This window comes from Molossus molossus, unplaced genomic scaffold (genome assembly GCF_014108415.1).
Source record: "Molossus molossus isolate mMolMol1 unplaced genomic scaffold, mMolMol1.p scaffold_m16_p_1, whole genome shotgun sequence".
Classification (NCBI taxonomy): domain Eukaryota; kingdom Metazoa; phylum Chordata; class Mammalia; order Chiroptera; family Molossidae; genus Molossus; species Molossus molossus.
In genome coordinates, this window is record NW_023425344.1 from 81661705 (window position 1) to 81689316 (window position 27612).

General features: G+C 38.3%; 1 pseudogene; it reads left to right on the forward strand.

The window, feature by feature from the left end:
• The first annotated feature begins 11906 nt into the window (after window positions 1–11906).
• Window positions 11907–24710, forward strand: LOC118630627 (annotated as a pseudogene).
• Window positions 24711–27612: the final 2902 nt, after the last annotated feature.

Below are 27612 nucleotides of genomic sequence, written 5' to 3' on the forward strand. Positions count from 1 at the left end.
CATGAGCATATAATGTAAGCCTGGTATAAGACTGGGAGATGTTATGATCTTTTTTTTTTCCTTTTAATTTGCTTGGTTGCAATATTCTCAGCTTATTGAATTCCAAAAAATGCTCTCTAAATCTTTCCAATTTCTATTTCACTGTAAGACATGAGTGAGTTACCAAGACAGTAGTTTTTTTTTTGCATACACTTTAATAACAGTTTAGTGACTTACTTATTTTGTGCATCGTACTATTTTCTCATTTAAGAAATGAGGAAGCTGAAAAATAAAAATGCTGAATAGCTTGAGCAAGATCATTCAACATTCCTGGACAAGCACAATATGTGACACCATTATGTACAACATGCCTTTCATATAAATATTCTTTGAATTCTTAGTGGTGGTGAGGAGGGGTCTAAGAGAGGTGTAAAGGAACCATTAGTGAAGCTTATCTTTATCTTGTATATTCTTTAAAAGTAATGTGAATTTATAATGCTACTCCCCAAAATTGTTATATATGTAATAGGGTGTTTCTCTGTTCTGTGTTTTTCTAAAAATATTTTTTTCAACAAAATTAATGTTCCAGGAAGATATGCCTTACATCTCCCACCTCCCCTTCACTATGGCTTCACCCACTCACAGTGCCCCGCTTTGTGTCCTCAGGGTACAGTCACTGAAGGAATGACAAGAAACACTTTTGTAAGGTAGTCCAAAGTGTTCTAAAAAATTGTCAGTAAGCTTTGTATTTAAAAAAGTGTTAGTAGAATGAAATGATGTAAATTTGTTAACTACATCTAAGACTAGACTTGTCATAAATAACAATCTTAAAATAATTTGCAACTTTAGTATTTCACTCTAAATAACCTTCACATTAGAAAGACTTTATCATTTGGTTTAGAAATCCAGGTTAACAGTATTTTTGCTTGTTTATTTTGTTTGTAAATTACGGTATTTTAAGATTTTTCTTTACTGGTAAGAATATCTTCTGGTGGGCGTCGCTTCCACCAAAGAGCATGCTGTCATAGTTATTATGTTTTTATATATGTATTGTGTTATTTTCTACTGGATGTTTCTATTATTATTATTTCTGTGTCTATTAGTTATTTTTTTACTTTGTTTTTATTGTTGACACTATTACAGATGTCCCCATACCCCCTCCTCTGCCTTCCTCCACCCAGCCCTCGCCCAACCTTCCCTCTGGCCATCACCACACTGTTGTCTGTGTCTGTGGGTTAGTATATATGTTCTTTGGCTAATCCCTTCAGCTTCTTTCATCCATGCCTCCTTCCCCACTGGATGCTTTCAAGGTGATCTCTATCATTTGTTTTAAGTACTTTCATTATCATTTGCTTTGGTTTGCTTTTCTTTATATCTCTTCTGTCTTGGAGTTCATTAATCTGCTTAGATCTGTGGGTTTGCAGTATTTGCCAAGGTTAGGTAATTTTCAGTCATCATTTATTCAAATACATTTTCTATTATATTCTCCCTCTGCCCCCAACAAACCCAGTTACACATTTATTAGGCCATTAGAATTTGTTCCCAGTTTATTAATGCTGTAATCAAATTTTTATTGTTTTCGTTTCCCCCCCTGCTTTTTATTTTGGACAATTCCTGTTGCTCTGTTTTCCATTTCACTAATCTGTTTTACTGCAGCATTATATGTGCTTTTAGTAATTTTTATCTCACAGTTGAACCCTTTATATCCCCCACATCCCTACTTAACATGCTCAGTCTTTCCTCCAGCTCTTAAACATATGGAAGTACAGGTATTCTACCTTTACAAAGGTCATTATTTGTCATTTGTCATGTGTGTCAATTCTGAGCCTTTCCCTATTGATTGATTTTTCTCCTTATGGATTTATTTTCTTCTTTGAAGATTTGGTTATCTTTTATTGAATAATAGACCTTGTGGATTTCCAGATCCAGAGTTGTTCTGGGATATGTTTATTAAAAAGCCATTTTATATTCATTATTTTGAGAAATTTGTAAAAATAAATCCTTAGCTTTCTTCTTTATTTACAATTAGAGGTCCCCTCATAAGGGGACATAAAAGATGCTATTTCAGACTGAAAAGGACACGGATTTTACCATTCAATGATTACACTTGCATTGAACCCTAAGTGCATAGTCAAATTCTTTCATCAGGAAACGGAGGGGTAGTTCACATGACCTCTCCAGCAGGTTGTGCTCTGCGGAGTTCATCCCTAGTGAGTGAATTTTCCAGCATGGGATCCAGGCTCCCTCTAGTGGCCTTTAGATAGGACTTCATTGCAGAGGACACAAGAAATGGTCTTTCAGATTCCTCTTATTTCCCATCCGGTGATGAGCTGAGGCAACTTGCAGAAATCAAAGTAAACACGTGCTCTCTCTCAGTAAGACAAACATAACATTGTCTAAACATTAAGATAATATATTTAAATCTAAATTCTAAATTCTTGGAGGTGATGGAAAGCTCTATTACCTTTGTGGTGGTGGTAACCGAGGCATGCATATATCCAAACTCAACAAATTCATACATTATTTATGTAGAGTTTTTTTTGTAAACCAATTATACCTTGACAAATTAAAAGAATTCTAAGTTTTATTGTGAAAAAAATTATAAAATTTAAAAATTGTGTAATTGTGTAATTTTCATTGCTGATGCCAAGTATACAAATTCACCTTAAATGAAATGCCAACAGTGTTAATGACCACAATCTACTTTCTTTTTAGCTTGAGATAGTGAATTATTATTCAAATTAAAACTGAATCTTTGGTTTCTCTATCTCAACTTCCTAATATCAATATTTAAAACAAAGTGTTACTTTCAATTCACCAGAAGTTTATTGACAGCCTGCTTATTTCATTTCATTTTTATGGAATATAAAATGTAGGTCTCAGACAAATGAGCAAACAAACAAAAAAATCCACCTAAGAAATTACTTTAAACCATAATTGAAATTGACAGATTTTCTCTGGGCAGAAAAAGCTTATTAATACCTCCAGATTTGGCTTTATTAGTGGACATTAAAGTACTTTTCTTGGTTTTGAAGAAAAATTCAGGAGTAGGCAGAAAAACACATATGAGGAACCTTACTCACTGGCAGAAAAGAAGGTAGACCTTCTGTTTCTCAGAAACTTTGTTTCTAGCCTGGAATCCAAAGAATCTTCAATGAATACCTGCTATGAGGACCGGAACTATCAGGTCTTTCTAGGTGGCTCATAGATTAGATCCCAAGCAGATAACCCAAATCTCTCAACCTATAGAAATGTGGTTCAATAAACTCCATTTTCTTACTGAAAGGGTTAATAACATTTTAAATGGTAAAGGCAAAAGCTTGCAAAAGGTGGAAATTGAAAAATGTGTTGCTTGCATGACCTTTGCTCAGCCTTCTGGTAAGTATGGGTTATTGGATTATCCACAAGACAATACATCATCCAGCAGATGCAGGATGTGGTACCTAGACCCGTCCAACTGCAGAGTGGGCAATGGTCCAGGCAGAGTACGTCAGCAGGAACTGCTGGAAGCTAGAAGCAGAGCATATAACTTACACCCCAGCTGTTATTCGAGGCTGACTCCTTTTTCAGGTTCAGCCCACCTGTGCTCAGGAGCATGCAATAAAATCATTTTGGTGTACATTGGCCTTGTGTTGTGGATGTGACCTCCCACTGGTTCAGACCTTTCACTTCATCATTCCCTCATTGTACCCTCTGTAAGCTAGGAAACATGGACAGGCTGGGTTGTGTCCTCAATCTGATGCTTGTAGAAAAGATCGGAGAGCTGAATCTGGTTTCACACGTACCCTAGTCTACAAGGTGAGTCCCGGACCTCAATTGTCACTGCTAGTGTCCACCCTGGCACCCGGTATAGAGTTGTTTCTCTCTTTCTGTTGTCAGAAGCACAGGACTGTTCTGCATGAGCTTTTGACTTCTGTCCAGCAAGCAACATGTCTGGGTTTGGTACAACTTCTGCCTTCCAAATCAGCACTCATGTAAACAGATATTTGATGTGTGTAACTGTTGCTTTGTTTTAGCTCTAGTTAAGAATATCACAGAAAAGACAATCTCCACATTCACACTCCTTGGGTCATTAACACTCCCTGAGCAGTCAAGTCTTAATCATTGTCCCTTCAGGTCCTAGCAGTATGTAACATATTTGAAGGATTAATTATTCTAGTGAATATAAAAATGTAAAGTCAGAGCTTTACATTTAAATAGTAATACATCTAATAGTGTCTGTGTAGCACTTCAATTTCAATTTGAAGTTTAATTAAGATGGCTTAAATTGGTATTTATAAAAAACCTGACAGGTAGGTATTACCAACTCCAGTGTCAGAAAAACTACTTCTGTCACTTACATGCATGGTGGTCGCAAATAAGCCGAAGCCTAGATCCTCCATTTCTTAACCATCTCAAAGGTTAAAAATACACCCTTAGCCCAGATCTCAACTGTAATAATTGTTATACCTATATCAGATGATTACATTCAGAATTCCTTAAACTTATGCTATCACGATATGGGACACATTTATAAATATTAGGTTAATGAGAATGGGAATATAAAATACAAATATTAAATAAATTTTATTATGAGTCATCTTCAGAATGAATTCTAGCTAGAACATGCATTTTAAGAAGGATCAGATAGTATGATATTTTCATTTTAGCCCTCATTGTTAAAATTATATGTAAGTACATCAATTTCCTAGAAATACAGGCTTCTGGTGGAAGAGATGGACAAGAATAGGACCAAGGTAGGATTTTCTGGACTGTGACAGGAGGTCCTGAGTGTGTTGTGGGAAATAAAAGGCACACTGTTGATTAAGCTCAAGAGAAGGACAGTATGCCAAAGTGTAGGGCTCATAGTAATATCTGGAGGCATCATTTCTTGACTGAACATAACTGTAACTGAATGTCAAAGGCAAAGAGGCCCAAATCAGAGAAAGTAGCAGACGGGTTGGATTGTCTAAACAAATTGTACCTGCTTCATAATGTCAGAGGGGGTGGATGGGACCAAATGTTTGGACTATTGGATGTTATGGGCATCAAACAAAACTTACAAAGATAAAGACAAAATGAAGATCAGAGGCGAAGCTCAAGTTGTTTATTGACAATATAACATGCATATTGTTGGTAACATATAGTTGTTGTTTTCAGGGAATTGTGGGCTTATTGCTCTTTGATTTCTAATCAAATACTGCCGTCTAGTGGCAACACTACTCTTTAGCATTGCAAGTAGTGAACATTGGATATACCAGATCTCACCTTTCACCCCATCCCCAACCCTCTCCATTCACACAAAACCCACCTCATTTATTTTAATTTTCCTTAGGTAAAAAGATTCATGTGGATTTTGTGGATATTTGTGAATTGTCATGTTGTATGCATGTGTACTTAACTGTCTATCAGACATAAGATATTTCATTCCACTTCTGCACTATCTGGAAAAAATATTGAGAATGAAGACTGACACATCAGAAAGTATACATAAGGATTTCTACTTATTTTTAAATAGTTTAATACCAAATATATTTTTCATTTAAAAATATTTAATTTGGCTCTTTTAAGATGTATATAGTGTAATTCTTCTACCTCTCAAAACATAATCGAAAATGGAAAGAAATATGTTACTTTTCTCATTGAATCATCACTTTTAAAAATCTCACCATTTAATATTCAGAGAAGAAAAATGAGTCCTAAAGTCTGCTGTGACTTTATGCAGAGAGAAGAGGGAGTAGAGTCCTTTCCTTTCACAAGTATGTGAGGTCTTTACGCAGCTTTCAAAAGACCTTGAGCAGGTGTAAGAGTCCAGATTTCCTGACAGCCGCGGAACCAGCTCCTGAAAACACTTAGTGCTCGCCTCGTCTGCGAGGGCTTCCAACTAGCGTAGCTTTGGGCAGAGAGGGGGTGGGGGGCGGGGTGTAAAAGAGATATAATACACAGAAAATAACTTTTATCCCCAAACTCAAAGAATTGGTATTATCAAATTTTAATAATTCATATTAATAAGAGGCTCATTAAAATGAAGTACATTTAAAACACACACACATAAATTCACTAGGGTAAGGTTGACGGAAAGTTGGTGATGATAGTGGTAGTGCTATTTTCTCACATTCTTCCCTAGTTATTTTCAGGAGTAAGAATGCATTGAAATGCTGATGCAAACATCCAGTCTCATTGTATGTTTTAACAATACAGTTTTTCAATTCATATACAGGAATCAGACTATCAGACTGTTTTGTACAGGTCTCAGCATATGGAAAACCAATGTCCTGACTGGACCAGCCCTTGAGGTTCTTAGGATTGAAAGATACCCATCAGCAATCATCAGGAAACTTTGAAAAGATACAGGTTTATTACTTACAAGACCTGGTAATTACACAGCACACCTGGGTCACACAGCAAGCCTGCAGGGAGAGAGTGTGCTGTGTGCTATGGGCCTAGCGTTCTACTTTTATTGAGGTGGAGTGTGTGAGCCTAGGGTTTTGGGAAGTACAGGAAAAGAAAACAAACAGTCCAAAGGGTCCACTCTGGTTGCCTGCTGGCAATGTGTTTATTATTGGACAAGGATACCTCTTTGAAATGGAAGCCTGAGCAATTAAAGTTTAACTCTTGTATTTGCACTACAAAAAACAAAACACAACAAAAACAAAAGAACTTCAAGGCTTACGACACACATCCCTAAGATTACATTGTTTATTAGGCCAATTCACCTAGGCCACTTTCTGGTTTATCAAGTAATCTTATTATTTGGCTATATATATATATATATATATATATATATATACACACACACACACACATATGAAATATAAAACTGGAAAGGGCTCTATAAATGGCAATATAAATATCACTAAAGTGTCCACTTACCCAATCAAAGGATTACAGTACCAGAATCCATAAATGTATTTTCTGGCCCACTCTGTAATAGCTTAGAAGAATTACAATTACAAAAACATTTTACCCATCTACAATGTTAAAAAAGAACTTGCATTTCTTTACCTTACAGGACAAGAATTCTCTTTATGTCCCATTGTATGGTTTGAAAGAGTGTGATGCATACAATTTTCTAGACTTTGTTTCTTTTTAAAGCACTGTCTTTGCTGTACTCTTGCTGATGGCTGCTAGATTTTAATTTATTTGTTCCACTGCTTGATGACATTAGTGTTTCTGATTTCACTTTTTCATTTGTTTATCTTTTCCTCATGTAGTATTGGTGAAGGATCCAGGAATATGACACAAAGGTGGAATAAACATTAATTTGGGGCAAATATTTTATACATGTATATGACCATTTTGATGGTTATATTTCTTTGTATAAGTTAACAAAGATTCTGATAAATATCTACGTCTCTTTTAAATTTAACTAGATTTAGTCAGCTTCTCTGAGGCTGATCAAGACAATATATTTAAGATTGACCCATACATAGACCGGGGAAACTTATTTACATAATGCACCATTTGAAATAAGTTGGTGGGCAGTTAGCAGTCTCTTTAATGATGACATCTAATATTCACTAGCCATTATCCCCTCATTTCCCCCCTTCAAAAATATTTTATAATTACTAAAATTTAGTGTCTACATCTTACACTTATTTCCACTGCATACAACTTAGAGAAAAATTAAGTAAGTGCATTTGAAACTGAAGGTCCTGATTTCATGTACAATTCCGATATAACATGTAGCCCCAGTATTCAATTCAGTTTTTTCCCAGCATGTCCTGTAAGTCTGGGGGTCCTTTCCCTTATTAACTCTCTGATGCACTAAGAAATGATGACCACACCCTGACTCATGGTCAGGTATGGGTTTTCTTAAGCTAAAGATAACATCATGCCGCCCTGGCTGGTTTGGCCCAGCGGTTCGAGCGTTGGCCTGCGGTCCAGAGAAACCCGGGTTCGGTTCCCGGTAAGAGTGCTTGCCTTGGTTGCAATTTGTCCCCGACCCTGGTTGGTTGTGCGGGTGGCAGCCACTTGATGTGCCCCTTTCATGTCCATGTCTCTCTCTCTCTCTCTCTCTCTCTCCCTCCCACTCTGAGGATAAACAAACAAACAAAAAAGATGACATCATGCCCTAAATTGTGTTTTAGCTCTGAGTCCTAAAGCAGAAGGACCTTCTGGCCACGTCCCCATGAAACCAGACAGAGGGACACAGAAGCTGGCCTTCAGACCTGAAATCATGACTTACTGCCCTTGCCTTACTCTTGACCAGGACTCCAAATCCCTTGTTCATGGTGATTTGTGATTTTGCTCTGTAAATCCTGTTGTCTGCAAATCGTCAGCGAGTTGGATAATTTGGAGCTTGAGCTCACCCATTCTCCTGATTGGCTCCAATCCTAATAAATTAATTCTTCTCTCTACTGCAAACTTCTGCTTCTACATTTCTATTGGTCTGTGGGTGCAGGCAGATGAATTCTTATTCAGCTAGGTAACACATTCAGTTCTGATTAAGGGAAATTCTACCCAAAAGTTTAAAGAATTATAACAAAGTGATGAATCAAACACTAAATAAGACCCAAAAAAGCAATCAGTGAGCTTATAAGAAATGCAATTTCTCCTCCTCCTCTTTCTTCTTAATTAATTGACTGAAGAGTATGCTATATGTATAACGGCAACTTTGTTGTAAAAAGATATTTTTTACAAGAAGAGAACTAGTAGAGGGAAGGTGCTACTGGGAAATGATGTATCAAGATTAGTAAAAATTTTTCAAGGTGAATTTTAATGTTCCAGAATACTTCATAAAACTTGGCAAAGTAGCATCTAGTGAAATTTAACAACACTGTGATTGTTACCAGAGAAATGTGTGGATGGTTTCTCTCCATTGCTAGTGGGGTTCTTATGATATCTTGAGAAAAATAATTTTCTGAGACTCGCCTGGGAGAATGAGTGATTTTTATTTGCATGGAATTACCTCCATCAGTTTCTAAAGTCCCATTACCTTTAATCCAGTCCTGAAAGATGTACAGCTGGAGAGTCACCAGAGCTAGAAGCAAAGCCAGTCTCCAAGGTTTCCGTTCCATGGTGGAGCTGGGTCTGGTGTAGTATTAAGTTAGTTGCTGTCCATTGGTCCATTGTATGTGGGATCCACATGGCTGCGTGCCATGTGGGTGAACACAGGTGCATGAGAGTCCTGCAAGCCAGGAGCATAAACCAAGAGGCAAAAGAACAAGAGAGAGAACTCCTTTGTTTAGGAGCTTAAGTACCTCAAATTGTCCTTTGCTTGCATTGGCCACACCTACTCTGGCCAACGACCTGTTCCCAGGTACTAACAGACAAGTACCTTCCCTCTGTCATCCAGACTTTATTGGGCAGGCTTGTAATATTTGGTCTTCTCTTTGGTCTTTTCCAGTTAATTCATAACTAGGTTATTACAATGGTATCATGATGACAAGAAAAGAATTCTGAGATGTTCTGAATTAAAAGTACAGCAGCCAAAGAGTGAGAGAAAGAGAGAACAGTAAGCTTGTTAATAACTGTGTACTAGTTATGACAAAACTGCTCACATTCCTGTATATCTGTTGCATTTAGGATTAATGTCCAGGAGGACATTTCTGAGATCATTCAAAAGAGAGAATAGCCAGGTACCATACAAGCCAGGGGCCTCTGTCACCAACTGTAGGCCCCCAAGGCAATTAAAACCTTGTGTATTATCTTTCCATTTTTGGTACAAGAAAAACACAAAAAGAAGTGGGCTAGAATAACAAAAATTGACCAGAACCGGTCTAAACCAACATGGCACTGAACCTGACCTCCAGGAGACCCTGAACCTTATCATACCCTGATTATAAACATCAGCCTGCTAACGGGCACACCCCCCAGGACCCCGACAGATCTGACTTGATCCATACAAGGGAAGAAAAGGGGTGGTGCCCCAGTTCCATGAAGAAACCAGCCCATTTCCCAAAATCCAATGCACATGCCTCCTCCTTATTTTGTTGTTTCCCTAATAATCTTCCCCAGACTTCTTCAGAAGTGATTTTTGGGTTCAACTCCCACTTTCTGATTCTCTGTCCATTGCACACAGCTTGGGCTGCTGAAAGCTCAGCTTCCATTTTTTTTTTTTACTCTAACAGAGGAAGGGCCTTTGGAGGGTCTCGGTCCCCGCACTAGGGTCCTGGGGGATCTAAATTGTTAACACCTCTACTTCTTATTTACACGTGAACTTCCCAGTCTGCCCACAGCTAGTCAGAGGAGCGAGCACTTCATCCTTGTGGACTCTGCTGGCCTGTCCGGGAACCAGCCCCCTGCTTTCCCTCCCCCATCTCCTGTGTCTATAGCCAATGAAAATCCTTTCACAAAGGCTTACGTCTCCCCCCACTCCATCCGCCCACACTTGATGTGTAAAAACACTTGGAAAACTCTGGGATGATGGACATGTCTTTTTCCTACCTAGCCATGCTGCTGGGGTTTAGACTCCATGCCCCAAAACCCACCATACTTTTCTTGTTGTTGCTGTTTTGTTAGCAATGGCTTAATAAAATTTTTTCTTTAAAAAAGACTTTCAGCCATGGAAGTTAAAATTTTTTAACAGTGATCAAAGATAATCTGAGTTCATAAAACTGTTAGAATGTGACATAATTGAAGTACTCAATCCAAGACATTGACAGATATCAATACAAAGAAAACACCAATTCTTCCGATAATAAGACTCTTCCGATAATAAGTTTCTCATATTGGATTGAGCCTAATATATTTTGTTATATAAAATTCAATATATTATATAATGACAGTTAAAAACATGATATAGTGATTACAGAAAAGCATACTTTATTAGCAAACTTTTTAAAGGTTTTAATATTCTTAAACAAAAGATTATTTATAAAGTTGATTTAAAATATATGAAATTAAACATTTTAAGGTTTCATTCTGAATTTCAATAATATTATACTCACACTTTTATACACATGTAAATAATGATATTTATTCAGGTATCTTTTCATGTGTATCTCAATTAAGAACACCTGTGGTTATGTTAGCTTGCTTAATAGCTATAAAATGTATATTCATTATTGCTGAGATAACGGGAATTTCTGTGGAATCAGAGAAATGAACATCTATTAAAAAGAATATGTTGGGAAAGGCAATAAGAAACCGAGAACTGCAAGGAAGAAGGTGAGCTGGGTGTGGGGAACAGAAACTGGTATCACACACCGATTCAGAAAATTCAGGGGGGAAAATGAGTGTTGTTCTGACTTGCTTTTATTATCATAAGTGAACATTGAAAGAAAATAATTAGAATTTAAAGATAATTGGTGTGGCTCCTTCAATGAGTCAGGATTTCAAAACCCCAAGGACAGTCTCAGAGTGTAATGTTGGATTAGCTCATTCTAAAATGCTCAACTGTGACAACTGCACATGAAACAGGGAAGGACACACAAAAACGACTGAAGATTAAGAATTAAGATACAAACCAATTGCTAATAGGAAGAAAATGAGCAATACATCCTCCAAAGGCTTGTCTTCAAGCACCAGGCAGAAATGATCTTGCTAGGATCCGAGCCCCCTTGTTCTCAGCGAAGCCTCCTCAGCGCCGGGCTCTGACTGCCGAATGGGTACCCGCCCTGCCTCCTCCTCCCTCCGGCGTGATGACCCCAGCGCCGAAGGTCCCTCCGGGCGATGGCCGATGGGCACCGGGGGACGGAGGATGAGGGGTCGTCCGCGCGCCCGCTGCTGCAGTGGCTTCTGCTCCTAGCTCGCCAGACCCTGGGCACGCCCAGCTGCCCCGTCCCCATCCACAGCTGCAAGTGCTCGGGGAGCGGCCCAGGGCTAAGCGGCCGCACCCCTAACCTGGCGCGCCGGAGGGTGGTGAGCCCGGCCGAGCGGAGGTCCCCTTGGGTATTCAGTTCTGCTCCTCTCGCGCTCCTCTCTGCTTCCACCCTCGCGGTGGCCTCTGGCCACCGCGCCTCCCTAGACCTGCGGGGCGCCCCTGCGCGCCTGGAACCTGCGAGATGAGCGCCGCCGCCCAGCCCGAGCGCCCACCAGGGGCCGCTCGCAGCCCGCTGCTGCTCCCCTGGCTCCCGCTGCATCCGCAGCCGCTCCTCTGGGCCCCGGGGGCCTCGCAGGCCCAGGGCGCCAAATCCCCCAGCTGTGGACTACACCTGGGGAATCCTGCCCTACAGGATGGCCTCGCACCACTTTCGCTTGCTGAAAGTGCTAACAAAGAGCAAATGGTGGCGTTTTTATTAAATAGATGAGCAAAAGTCGATCAGATGGGCAGGTACAGTTGTTTGTCCTCTTTATTTATTTTTAACCTTACTATTGTTCTAGAGTGGTAACAATCATTTAGGTCAGAGGATCAATTTATAACTATATAGTGAAAAATACCAACACATCATCAGTTAGGTAGAAAAGCAACTATTCCGACTTGGCAATTGGAAGAACAGTTTACTTCAGGATTCGTATTAATTTATATTTTGACTATGTCACTTGCAATCTGCTCTTTTTGGTCATTTGATTTTATATTAGCTAGAGGGGTTTTGTATTAGTTTTATATAGTGAGGACTCGTAAGTGTTAGTTTACTTTATGATACAATACAGGACTTAGTCTCTTTAACAGTTTTTTTTTTTTTAAACCTTTACTTGCTGCGCTGTTTTTCTTAAAAGATGCATGTTTAAACATAAAAAGAAGTTGATTTTTTTCTTTTGGATAATTTTTGCTTTAAATTGCTTCCTTGATGAATATTGATCTAATCAGATTATCCTTAAGTGACTGAACAACTGCGACCAGATATATGAGCTCGTCAGTGTTTATCCTTTTTTATTTCTAGTATATTTTGGTGTTTTTATTTTTTATTGGTATGGGTAGAAAAAAGAAAGATAACTTTAATTGAATAAACATTTTCTTTAATGAAGACAAGTCACAGTGGGTGATAAAGAAAACAGAGATGGTCTTTCCATTCTCACCAGACTGGGTTTAATGCCCGGCTTTGCTGCTTGCCAGATGTGTGACCTTGGGGACATTACTTATCATTTTAAATATGTTTCCTGATATGAAAAGGATAATAATATATCCTTCAAGGGTGGTTGCATATAAGATTATTATCTAGCATTTAATTTAGTGCGTAGCACATGCTTCTCAGCATTAATAATACCACCACTACTATTATCATAACTATGATTAATATTATTGCTTTAAGCTTGCCAAATAGCTTTTTTTTTTTTTTTTTTTTACCTGACCTCCAGCTGACTTTGAAGTACAATATGTTAGAATAAGGATAAAACAGAAGAGTCTTCATTTGAATCTTGATTTACGCTAGATTGGTAATCTCAGCATAGTTTTGGTTTCTGTTAGTGGAGTTTATGTTAGCAACTTCTGCTATGCAATACCTAAGTGCGAGAAGAGGCTTCCTTTTAGTCCCTTTGTTTTAGCCTTGGAGGTAATTTTCAAAGACGAACACTTTGTAAATTGTCAGCATGTAAATTGTCAATTCTACACAAACAGAGTATTAGCTTGGTAACATATGTCAAAGTAGCCCTTTAAATAACTTAATTAACATTTCTGAGGGGGAAGTTATGTCTGTGTTATATTTGAACAGCACTCATGCTTGTTGTCACCGGTTCTGAACCTGTGGGTCGCAAACCCTTTGGGGCTGAACGACCCTTAGGTGACAGGGGTCACCTAAGACATAGCAGTAGCAAAATTACAGTTATGAAGTAGCAATGAAAATCATTGTATGGTTGGGGGGGGGGCACCACAACATGAGGAACTGTATTAAAGGGTCGCGGCATTAGAAAGGTTGAGAACCACAGTGTAAATGATGAGACTGCAAATATAGCCAGGCTTCTTCAGCAAGGTATAGATGTCTTTCTCAAGATAACTTTGGGTGGACTGCAGAAGAATATGCTTTTGTTAGTTGTTTTAATTTGTGTTTACATTAAAATGCTAGCTATCACAAAATGAAGGTTTGAAATAATTTAACTGTTACCTCTTATATAACAGGAGAGATTTCATAGTTTGGTTCCGGAGTTTGGGACTAGCAGTGAGTTAGTCTGTCATCAACCAGGAACCAAGCAAAAGGCTAGACTAGTTAGAAGTAACAATTGGCCAGATCCTTTATCTCAGAGCTTTAAAGATCTTTATTATTAGGGAGCCCAATGTTATCCATTTAATTCCAAGTAGAAGCCCTATACATGGGGTTCAAATAAAGTTATATCTATGATTTTTCTAACTAGTTATTTGGGGTCTTGAAGTCTTCAATTTAGCAGAAAACCCTGTACTTTCTGGGGCCTATTCTCTCCTCTTCAAATGTTTCAAGAACCAAAAAGTTTCCCTAAGTCCAAGGGAGACCATCTTCTTTTATATGTCAGATAGAGAGGTAAAAAAGGGACATTCTAATTATTCTGTTGTTTCCATTGATTCTAATCCGGAAGAGTTGCTATTGAAACTGATCCTATACCATAAATGACCTTGTTCCCAGGTTGCCTTTGCTGCCTAATTTTTCCTGGGACTTCATGTCGATTTACAATTGGACTTGAAAGTTACAGCATTTTAAAGTTCAGATACATATGCTTGTAAGCTCAGCCACTATTCCAATTACCAGACTCCTGTTCTGGCAGCTGGGTCTCCTAGTTTTAACCACCCACAGCCTTCCCCCTATAGTGGAAAACCTGTGTGGAGCTCACATCTTAGCCCAGACCTTCATGAGTGAGACATCCTTTGAGCAGCAGCTGCTGCTGCTGCTTCTTCTTCTTCTTCTTCTTCTTCTTCTTCTTCTTCTTCTTCTTCTTCTTCTTCTTCTTGCTAGCAGGTGTTAGTTGGAGCCATTCTAAGCTGTCAGAGAGTTTCAAATAATACTGCAGGAAAAGATCAGACTTTCCTTTCTCCTTTGTTACCAGATCTGTACCCCAAGGCCACTTTGTATTCTGTAGAGCATTTATATTTATATTCTTTGAGCACCCTTGGCCAGTGTGCTTCTGTGCACACGCCAAGCGATGTCAGCAGCTGAGGCAGCATTGCTTGGTTACTATGATTCTGGGCCTAAAGATTCTAAACTGTGCTACTGAACTGTTGTGGCAGCGAGGTGGTTGGCTTATCTACAGAGTGTTGTGCTCAGGAGGCGTGAAAAGTGAAGGGAAGGGGAGGCTTCTCTGAAGCCCCTAGGCCTCTGCCATGAAGAAGATACCTGTTGGAGGAGGCAGGAGTCCTTGTCCTCGGGCTCCTCCACCAGCACAGGGAGAAGCAGAGTTGGAGACAGAGGCCCCGGGCACCACATCCGAGGCAAAGATCTGGGAAAGATCCACAAAGCTCCCAGTGTGGGCAACGTAGCAAAAGTGATGCAGACTCTGTTGCTCCAGATAAATGGCTTGGATGACAAGATGAACAGGTAACAGGGCCTGCGAGGCCTGCAGCTCTGGGTCAGCCAGGAGGAGGGGTTGGGCGGACCTGGGAGACGTGCTCACCTGCCTGGGCTCAGCCAGGTGGAGCTCAGCCCTCAGTCAGGCAGCCTTTCCTCCAGCGGCCCGAGCACCCCCTTGGTGGAGACCTTAGGTGGGGTCTAGCGCTCAGGCCAACTATGTGAGCAGCCAAAACAAAAACGTAAGGACTCACTCATAATTCCCCTGATAGAGCAATTTACTGACAATTTTAAAGTGATTTAAATAAATATCAAGAATAGAAATAAAATTAAGTATCTGTAGCATTTTATATTTCGTGTTCACTTTTTATACCATAATATTATATAGTATAGAAAAGTGCATAATGAGAGAAATAATTCCCATCACAGATCAACTTCTGGGCTAAAAGTTCTTTGGCTAAAACCCAATAACCATTTTCTATCAGGATACACTGAGGTGCATGTGTTCTTTACTGAGGGCCCTGGGAGAGGAATTTGCAGTGGGCAGATGGCTGTGGTCTTGATCAGAAAGACTCCTTTTCTCAAACTGTGTGCTCTTCCTATAATTATCGATTTTACAAACCAAATAAAATACGGTGTTAATATTTTTGAGTTATACATGTTACCTTTTATTGTTGTGATGAAATTAAAAACATTTTTGTTTAGTAGAAAAAAATTTACCCTTGTAGATATCAACATGTGCTGTAAGTTTCCACAAATTATTTGTTTATTAATAGCTGAAAAGACAGATAAATGATTGGAACAGAAAAAAAAAAATGACTAAACACCCAAATATATGTAAGACTTTATAACTTCATACTGGTGATCTTTCATGCTTGTAGGGAAAGGTGAATTTTGCACAAATAGTGGAGAATTATCTGTTAAATATTTAGAGAAAATGACCTAGATTTCTATCTCCCCGCAAAAGTTCCAGAATAAAGATTTTAAATATATGCCCTTGTTGGTTTGGCTAAGCGGTTAGAGCATTGGCCTGTGGACCTATGGGTTGAAGGTTTGATTCTGGTCAAGGGTACGTACCTGGGTTGCAGGTTTGATCCCTGGCCTGGTCGGGGTTGTGAAAGAGGCAATCAATCGATGTGTCTCTGTCGCATGGATGTTTCTCTCTCTTTCTTCCTCTTCCCCTTCCACTCTCTCTAAAAAAAAAAAAAGAAAAAAATTAATGGAAAAATATCCTCAGGTGAGGATTTCAAAATAATTTAAATATACAAAATGAGAAAAGTGCCTGAAGAAAACACAAATGCCTATTTATACAATTTTTTATGTTGTCCAAGGCTTTAAAAGCAAGATTTCTGGAAATTGATTGAGCAATATCATATTTAAAAACCTCTATTAGAAAATAATAGTGAGAAAATGTACTTGTAAAATATTTATAATGTATATGTATCAGAACAATGTATATCTTCATCTACAGAGAAGTCTTTGAAATCAACAAGAAAAAAACCTCTAATTTGAAGGTGGAAAAAGTGTTTTTTGAATATCTACAGATAAAGGAAAAATTATTTAGTGTTTCTGGTAAGGAAAGGAATTTAAGTTAAAAAGGAGTGAGATACCTTTTTTCAAACACGAAGTTTGTAAAGATGGCCAACAGTGGTCCCTATAGTGCTGCTCAAAGTTTAGGTTGGTTTGGACTTTGAAATAGGCAATTTGGTGCTAAATGCCACGTTTAAAAAATGTATTTATATTTCCTATTCCCATACATTTTATTTATACTAAAATATCTTCATTAAAGAATTAGATAAATTATATACAATTTGTTTTTCTCAGCACTACTTAAAGTAGCAATATATTAAGTAGGAAAAAAATCAGTTCAGACTTACCCGGCCAGTGTGGCTCAGTGGTTGGGCATCGACCCATGAACCGAGAGGTCACCAGTTTGATTTCTGGTCAGGGTACAAGCCCAGGTTCTGGGCCTGATCCCCAGTGGGGGGGCATGCAGGAGGCCGTCAATTGATGTTCTCTCTCATCAATGTTTCTCTCTCTCTCTCCCTTCCTCTCTCTCTAAAATCAATAAAGAAAGATTAAAAAAAAATAGAAATAAAAAAAAATAGGATCAGACTCAAGTTGAACTGAATTCCCAGGTCATGCTTTCTCTATTCAAATAGGCTGCTCCTTCATTAATGTAGTGAGTAACAAGAACTAATAAATATTGTACTATCTACAGAGGAAAACTAGATATTTGTTTTGAAGGCATCGGGTTAACATTTGATGTTTACAATGACATGACTAACAGTATATTTTGAGAAGAGGACACTCCAAGTTCCCAGAGTCCTCTCCCTTTCACAGGATGGCTCCACATTTGGTCTGTGCCAATGGCCATCCGGCAGTGGTCACTCTCCTAGCGGACAGAAAATGCCTGCTGAACCTCTGTGACCTTGACAACAGGACAGCTCTGATTAAGGTATGCAGCAGCCAACTCGGTCAACATGAGATGGATTTGATCTAATTACTAAGAATAAAAAGGAGTTTATCTCGTTTAACTCTTAAGTAATTGGTGAAACTTACTTTGAATTCCTAGAATTGACAGTCTGTTTATGGCATAACACTGACAGGCCATGCAGGGCCAGCCGGAGGAATGCGCAGCTGCCCTGCTGGACCGTGCGGCTGACCCACACACCACGGACATGGACGGCAGCGCGCTCTCCACTGTGCTGTCCTTGGTCGAATCGTAGCTATAGTGGCAAAGCTGCTTTCATGCAGTGTAAATATCGAAGTGAGAAACAAGGTATAGATCTACTCATTTATTTACAAAATACTGGAAATACATGGTTTTATTTTAGCCACAGCATGTTCTTTCTCAGATATATATTGAGTACAATATATCAGGCCCTGTTACCATGGAACCAGCTCTGAAGCCAAGTCGGGGAGGCCTGGAGAAATGTGGTGTCCACAGAAAGGGCAAAACCCTGTCTCCCAGCTACCCTTCCCCCACAGAAGGAAGAACTTTCTCTTAGTACCTGGGAGTGGTTGATAGGCTCAGAGCCCCCAAAGGATTGAAGGCCCGGGGGAGTGAAGTGATGGTGGCGGCTGGCTGGGTGCTGCTGGGGATGGGGAGGAGGAGACCTAGTGCCCAGCAGGGGCAGCTGGGTGAGTGTAAGTAAGATGGGGAATCACCAGGCCAGTCAATAAAATGATGACAGCCCCCCACGACTGACACTGTGATAGTAACAAAAATTTGTAGAACCAGTCATGTAAATGAAGTGAGTTTTGGAGAATGATGTTGCAGTTGATCTGTAGGAGAGGGTGAGGGGGGCATTTTAAAGAGAAGGAGCAGCCAGTGAGAACTTTTTATTTACTTTCTATATTATATGTTTAAGTTCTGAGGATCTTTCGTAAGTTTGAAAATTCAATTTGGAGCTATGTAATTTTATAAATTGTAAATTGTTTTTGCTGCTTCATAGGATGATCTCACACCACTTTTACTTGCTGAAAGTGAAAACAAAAGGAAAATGGTGGAATTTTTAGTAAATAGAGGTGCAAAAGTCAATCAGATGGACAGGTACAATTGTTGTTGTTTTTAACTTTAGTATTGTCCAAGCATGGTAACAATCATTCAAGTCAGAAATAGTAAATTCAGTAGAAAAGCAATTATTCTGACTGGGCAACTGGAATAACAGTATTCTACAGGATTGGTATTCATTTATAATATTGACTGATGTAGTTTGCAATCTGGTCTCTTGGGTCATATGATTTTATATTTGCTGAGGGGTTTCATATTAGTTTTATTTAGTATGGGCTCTGTTAGTTTATTTTATGATACAATAGAGGACTTAGTTTCTCTTACAGTTCTTTAAAAATATATTTTTTATTGATAATATATCAGGAAACTTCATTTAATATAGAGTTAACTGATCTTTCACTTAAATTTTTTGTTGCTTTATTAAAGAAATGAACTCACTCATTTTTGTTATGTATTTTTACTTTAAAGGCCTATATCAGATGGTGAAGGCTTCAAGGTAAAGTACTCTCTTGTGAAATTAATGTCCTGCTATGAATTTAGTTTTGTGCATTTACTCTTAAAACTTAGTAGTTGAGTATCTATCATCACTTTATGTTTGTAATGGAAAGTTTATATTTTTTATTATATGGTCTCTTTTATATGAAATTTCTAGAATAAGTGAATCTTTAGAGACAGTGATCAGATAAGTAGATGACAGAAACTGTGGTAGGAGGAATAGGAATGACTATTTCATGGGAATTGGATTGCCTTTTGGGGTGATGAAATGTTTGGGACTAGATAGAGGTGATCATTGCACAACATTGTAAATGTACCAAATGCTACTGAATTTTTCACTTTAAATAGTTATTAACTTTATGTTGGTGAACTTTACTCACTAAGAAAAATAATATTGTCATAATAATAATCAATTAACCAATTGATCAAATTAAGATCATGCTACACATTTTAAAACAATCCAATTGGGCACATTTAAAACATGTCCTCTGGTAAAAGTTTAGATTGTTATTTTGAGATTTTTCTTGTTCCTCAAAGTAGGTGTATATTGCTATGAATTTTCCTCTTAGAGGTGCTTTTGCCATGTCCCATAGATTTTAGGTTGTTATATTCTCAGTTTCATTTGTCTCAAGGTATCTTTTGATTTCTTTCTTGATCTTATTGTTAACTAAATCATTTTTTAAATATCATGTTATTTAGGCTCCATGTATTTGTATGTTTTTCAGTAATTTTTTGTAATCGATTTCTAGTTTCACACCACTGTGCTTGGAGAAGAGGTATAAAATAATTTCAGTTTTTTAAAATTTATTGGGGCTTGTTTTATGGTCTAATATATGGTCTATCATTGGAAAATATTCCATGTACACTTGAAAAAAATTATATTCTGCAGTTTTAGGGTGTAATGCTCTAAAATATCACATTTTGCCAGGTGAATTTATTTAAGTCTGCTGTTTCCTTATTGATTTTTTGGAGGGGGGCATCAATCCATTGATGTCAATGGTATAGTAAAATCCCTTGCTATGATTGTTTCAATATTTGCTTTATATTTTAGGTGTTCCTGTGTTGGGTGCGTAAATATATACAAGGGTTATTTTCTCTTGTTGGATTGATCCAAGTATCGTTATGTAATTACATTCTTTGTCTCTTGTTATAGCTTTTGTTTTACATTCTATTTTTGTCTGATATAGATATTGCTACCCTGGCTTATTTTTTTTTTTTTTTTTGCATATGCATAAAACATCTTTTTGCATCCCTTTACTTTCAGTTTGTATCTTTCATTCTGAGATAGGTTACTTATAGGCAACACATGTAGGGATCTTGTCTTCTTATCCATTCATCTACCCTATGTCTTTTGATGAACCCTAGGTCTCTTTGGGCTCATTTTGTTTGGGACCCTCTGTGCTGTACTTGTGTGTCTTTTTCATTTACCAGGTGAGAAAACTTTTCAGTAATTACTACTTGAAATAACTTCATACATTTTTGCTGTATCTCTCCTTCTGGTACCTCTATGATGTGGATGTTGCTATACTTCATATTGTCCCAGAAGTCTCTTAAATTGCCCCTTTAAAAATATATATATATATATATATATATATATATATATATATATTCCTTTGTGATGATCTAATTGGGTATTTTTCCTGCTACCTTATTTTTGAAATCAATGACTTTATTGTCTGCTTTATCTAATCTGCTTTTGATTCCTTCTAGTGTAGTTTTCATTTCAGTTATTGTATTCTTTATTTCTGAATGGTCCTTTTTAAGGTTTCTTTGAACTTTTTAATACTTGTTATCTCTTTGTTGAAATTGTCACTATGTTCCTTGAGCATCCTCGTAACCATTGTCTTGAACTCTGTATTTGGTAGATATCTTGCTTTAATTTCATTTAGTTCTTTTTCTGGGTTTTTCTCCTGTTCTTTTATTTGAAGCGTGTTTCTTTGTCTCCCCATTTTTGCTGCCTCTCTCTGTTTTTTTTTTTTGTTTTTGTTTTTTTTTTCTTTCATGTGTTAGGTAGAGCAGTTATACCTTCCAGTCTTGGTAAGATGCCCTTATGTGGTAGGTGTCTTGTGGGGCTCAGTGGCACAGTCTTTCTAAGTTAGGTGCTCCAGGACTGCTCACATAAGATGTCACTGTATATTGTGTGAGCCCTCCTTTTGTAGAATCTGCATTATTGTTGGCCTGTTCATGGATGGCATTGACCCTCAGGTTGTCTGACTGTGAGCATTGACCCTAACCACATTGTAGAAGCTATTGTATGAAGGCTGACTCCATATTGAGTAATTTACACAAGCATGGTCTTGTTCCTGCCAAGATCTCTGTTTGAGTGTTCTGCTTATAAAGCTAAATGAGTGGTGCTCTGAATACTCCTACTCAGAGATCCAGCTCTACCTGCCAGCTTCTGTTGGGCTTGGTCACTGAAAAGCATCTGATGGTATGCACATTTCCTGAGGTAAGTTCCCAGTGAGACACTACGTAAGTGTGAGTGATATTCATCAAAAGTCCCAGGGTATATCAATGCCAGTCACCACCCTCTGGGAATCCATGGACTTTTGTGGTGGTGTGGTGCCTCAGGGAGTTACCAGGGTAAGACCAGCAGAGTTCATCAGTCCCCAGAAGACCAAAAGTTGGCCTTATAGAGAGAGCTATCTGCACAGGAATGGTAGCTCTGGTCTGACCTGTGAGGGAGAAATGGTCCCTGCCCCAAAGCCACAGACCCTGACACCCCATGAGTCTACCTGGATCTTAAGAGACTTTCAAGAAAGTCCACACCATAGACTCAGTCAACTGACTACTTTGCCAGGTATGAGCTGGTAGGGAATGTGACATGGAGTCAGGATGGTGGGGCTAGTGCATTTTCCAGGTTGATGCCCTATCAAGAAAAGTGCTCGACCCAGAAAAGATGACATCTGTTGGCAGTGTGGGAGAGGGACTCAGCATAGGGAGGGGAACCTGGAGGCCATACCTTCAGCTCTTTCCCCAGAGACACACGGAACAGTCTCTCCTCTCATCACAGGACTCCAGTCCATTTCTAACTGCCCTTTCTTCATAGGCCCTTTAAAAGGGCTCCTGGGTTTCTAGTAGACTCCTTTCTCTTCATGGCAAATAAAATCCCTACTGATTTTTCTCAGCCAGATATTATGTGGACCCCTTTTCATAGCTCTGGTGCTCCGGGCTAGGGAACTCGGCATGGGGTTGAGACCCCACACTCTTCAGGGTTGGGGGGGACCTTTGCAGCTGAGATATCCCTCAGGATTTTCAACCACCACATGTGGATGTGAGACCAGCCCTTTCTGTATCTCTGCCCTTTTTACCAGTCTATCTGTGGCTTCTTCTGTAAATCCTTGGTTATAAGACTTCTGTTCAGCAAGTCTTCAAGTTGGTAGTTATAATTTTAATTTGGTCCTGGGAGGAGGTGAATGTAAGTGTCACCTCCTTTGCTCCATCTTGGATACTCTCCCAACCCCCTCAAATTGTTTTAATGTACTGTAGGGGCTCACTATTTAAGATATGATGAGGTGAAATATTTTAAGTGAGGAAGTCTTTGTAACATTAAAATTCATCTACTAATTTATTTTTGGTAGATTTAACATCTAATTGTTCAGTTCAAACAGTGACAAAATTAGATTTGAGGGTTCATGTTTTTCTTTTAATTTAGACCACAGCAAGTTATTTTTTTATGGCTCAATTACAATCTAGTGATTTGGAAGTAGCTAAAATAAAATAAGAAGTCTAATAGTTAATTTTTTTTTAAATCCTCACCCAAGGATATTTTTTCATTATCTTCAGATAGAGTGGGAGGAAAGAGAGAGTGGAAGAGAGAGAGAAACATGGATGTGAGGGGGACACATTGACTGGTTGTCTCCCGCACGACCCCGACCAGGGCCGGGATGAACCACAACCAAGGTACGTGCCCTTGACCAGAATTGAACCTGAGACCCATTGGTCTGCATGCTGATGTTCTAACCACTGAGAAAAAGGGCCAGGGCTAATAGTTAATTTTTGATTATGTTCTAATTTTTCTTTGCCCATACTTGATTACTTAAGGATGAAGTTATTTCAAAAACATGTATGCCAACAGTAAAGACATCTGAAAATCAAAGCAAGCAAATTCATCTTCCACCTTTGCATCTGGAAAAAGAATTTCAAGAATCAGAAATAAATAGGGCATGTGACAGAAATGATCTATCTATGTATTCAGGACATAGTTCTGTGAAGAAGTATAAGGATCAAACAAAACAAATTAGAAAAGAGGAAGAATCTACAACTTATTCTAAATGAGTTGAAGCAGAATTTTGTTGAAATTTGTAAAAAATACAAAATTACTGCTTGTCCTGAGGAAGAGTCACTACATGATAACTCTAAAGAAGGAGAAAGCTTAAGACAAATACCTTCTAATTTGACAAATAATGCACTTGATTATGAGGAAAAAGATGCATTTGGAATATCTGTCTCTGCAGTATTCCAAACATCTTCTGAACAAGAAGAACCCGCTCTTGTAAATGTTTTTCTATCTCAATTCTACTCTAGGTCCCTGGAAGACACTTTCTGGTCATTTTCTTTTCTTCTTCTTTTTTCTTTTATTGATTTTAGAGAGAGAGGAAAGGAGAAGGAGAGAGGTAGAAACATCAGTGAGAGTGAACATTGATTGGCCGCCTCCTGCATGGTCCCCACTGGGTATTTGACTCACAACCTGGGCATGTGCCCTGACCGGGAATTGAACTGGTGACCTCTTGGTGCATGGGTAGATGCTCAACCACTGAGCCACACTGGCCGGGCTCCTGGTCATTTTCTAAGCTTTGTTTAAATGAAAAGAAATTACACTCTGAAAATGATCACAAACCAGACACTGAACATGATTTTAACAAAAATGAGATTTTTTATAATGATGCAGAAAATAAAAAAGTAAGAAACCCAGCAGTTACATTTGTAGAGAAAGAATACCAAGAGTTTGGTATGCAGATGACAAAATGTGAACCCAAATGCCACTATTTGAAAATTAGGCATCAGATATACACCTCAGTCTAGTGACCAGAAAAGCCATTTTGATTTGTGCCTTGCACACAGCAGTGAAATGAAACCCACAATTCACATAAGAAGGCACAATATTTCTACAGTTACAAATACTTATAAGGAAACAAAGCCCAAACCAGACTTGTTCCAGAAGCCATTACCTGTAGATGAATGATCACAGTGCTGGTAACTGTGAAAACATGGAATATGAATTAGAAGATGTGAGCTCCCCTCCACTTTTCCGTGACAGAACACCTAAGGTATATGTTAATGAAGAGATACAGCAAGATAGGCAGAGGCTTAAGAATGAGACAGACATGTTCGAATGAAAGCTCCTGGCTTTGAAAAAAGAGAAACTTCAACTTCAGAAACAGGTAGAGGGTCACTTACTGCTACTCTTTGTTTTTTCTCTTTATCAATTATCTGTTCCATTCTGACTTTCCACTTCTGAAAAAAGTTTCTGCGTAAATGGTGTTGTGGAAATATGTTATTGTGTGTATAAGTAGATTATTTCTGTCATCTATATAATAGGAACTTAGTAAAATATTTCCATTTTTTAAAATTAGCCTCTCTGTCAGTCTTCACTATGAATGGGAAACTAATTTAGCTATGTACCATGTGACTTTCTGAACCAGAGAAAAGTATAAAAGAAATTGCATTAAAAATGTAATAAACAGCCCTGGCCGGTTTCACTCAGCGGTTAGAGCGTTAGCCTGTGGTCCGGAGGGACCCGGGTTCGGTTCCCGCTAAGGGCATGTACCTGGGTTGCAGTTTGTCCCTGGCCCTGGATGGGTCTTGCGGGAGGCAGCCACTCGATGTGTCCCTTTCATGTCGATGTTTCCCTCTCTGTCTGTCTCTCTCTCTCTTTTTCTCTCTCCCACTTCATCTGAGCAAAAAATGGAAAAATGTCCTCAGGTGAGGATAAAAAAAAAATGTAATAAACACTGTTTTGTTTTTTTTTAAAGTCCAATTGCTTAAGTATAAGTTGTATTCCATTAACAATAAAATGGAAAGAAGCTGTGACTGAGAGAAAGGATATAAACAAACACCCCAGCTAAACTCACTTATCTTTGTGCTTTAGTGTGCAGTCTTCCATGCTTTACGCAAAGCCTCGCAACTTAGAATCTCAGCATGATCACTTTAAGACATTTTTATTTATTTATTTTAGTTTACTTTTTAGTTACAGTTTACATTCAATGTTGTATTAGTGTCACATGTACAGCATAGTGGTTAGATAATCATATACTTTTTTACAATGCGGTCCACCTGATATTTCAAGTACCCACCTGGCACTATACATAATTATTAAAATATCATTGAAATATTTTTAATAATAATAAACATATATACTTTCACAAAAACATATGAAAGTTGAATCAAACCTTTTATTATGTTGTTTAATAAAGTATGGTACAGCCATAAAAAAGAATGAAATCTTACTATTTATAACAACATTAATGAACCTAGAGGGTATTATACTAAGTGAAATAAGTCAGACAGAGAAAGATAAATACCATATGATCTCACTTATATGTGGAATGTAAAGAACAAAATAGGCTAACAAGCAAAATCCAAAACAGACTCATCGACAACAGAGAGCAGATTGGTGGTTGCCAGAGGAAAGGAAGTTTGGAGGACTGGGAAAAAGGAAAAGAAAGGTATTAAGGAGTACAAATGGGGAGTCGCAAAATAGTCATGAGGATGTAAAGTACAGCATAGTAAATGTAGTCAAAAGTAGTGTAGTAAATATATGTGGTGCCAGGTGGGTACTTGACATATCGAAAGGATCACTTTGTAAAGTGTATGAATACCTAACCACTATGCTGCACAAATGAAATTAATACAGAAGAATATAAATGTAAACTGTAATTAAAAAATTAAAAAATAATTAAAGAAATGAAATATCTTCCCAAAATAAATGCATGTTAAATTTTGACAGGCATGATTTTTATCACTAATTATTTGTGATAAAATTGGTGTTTAATGGAGAAAATTGAGTTTTGAGATACATTGACTCTTAAAGATAGAAAAGCATTGAGATATTAGTCTCCTTTAAAAGAAAAAGGTGGATGAGCCCTCCCATTAAACTAAAGCATTAAATAACTTTGCAAAAGTCATACTTAATTTATCTGATTGATGAATTTTTCTGTTCACTTATCTGATTCAGTGTTATAGAATTGTATCATCTCTTTTGTTCATAAAAGGCTAATAGTGCATCTTTAGGAACTTTGGACAGATCATTTAACCTTGGTTTTATTTCCATTATCAGTAAATACAGAGCTAAATTAAATAATTACTTCTATATACTCTAGATATAAAATTTTATAGTGATTGTATGTGAAATTTGGGGAGCATTACTCATTTTCTAGAATTGTACTTTCATTAGCAATTCATCAGTTTCACTCTGCTCTTGTGTGATGGTGAACTTTGGTTTATATATTTATGAATATCATCACTTAAAAATTTTTTTTTACATTAATCTTCAGATAGAGCTGGAGGGAGAGATGAAGAGAGAGAGAAAGGTCGATGAGAGAGAGACACATCAATTGGGTACCACCCGCACAACCCCATCCCAGGCTGGGGATGAACCGCAACGGAGGTATGTGCCCATTGGCTGGAATCGAATCCTGGACTCTTTGGTCTGCCGGCGACACTCTTACCGCTGAGCCATACTGGCCAGGGCACCATCACTTTTTTTTTTTTTAATCCTCACCGGAGGACATTTTTCCATCTTTTGTTCAGATAGAGTGGAAGGGAGAGAGAGAGAGAGAAACATCGACGTGAAAAGGACACATCAAGTGGCTGCCACCTGCACAACCAACCAGGGCTGGGGACAAACTGCAACCAAGGCACACGCCCCTAGCGGGAACTGAACCCAGGTCTCTCTGGACCACAGGCTGATGCTCTAACTGCTAAGCCAAACCGGCCAGGGCAACCATCATTTTTTTGATACCCTCAAAGATCTTAAGGAAAAAAGAATTTTTAAAGGCAGTGGGGGAAAGGATAGCTTCATGCAGAGAGGGAAGAAAGCTCCAGATTTGTTCCTGAAGCACAGTATCGCATCCTCTGACTGGCAGTGGGATGCAAAACCAAGTGGGAAGACAGGAGAGGATACATTCTGCGTCTATTTTTTTATGTCTCTGTCTCTGCTGGACCAATGGGGGAGGGATGGGGTACAGGGAATGTGAAGTAGCAAAGAGCGAATGTGATGTGAATAAAAGCACAAAATTAAGAAAACCTTTTTGAAATCTTGGCAAATTCTGCTTATTTACTGAAACAGAAATGAAACATAATTTACAACAATTTTAATAACCTGTCATAATAAAAGTAAAGCACAAA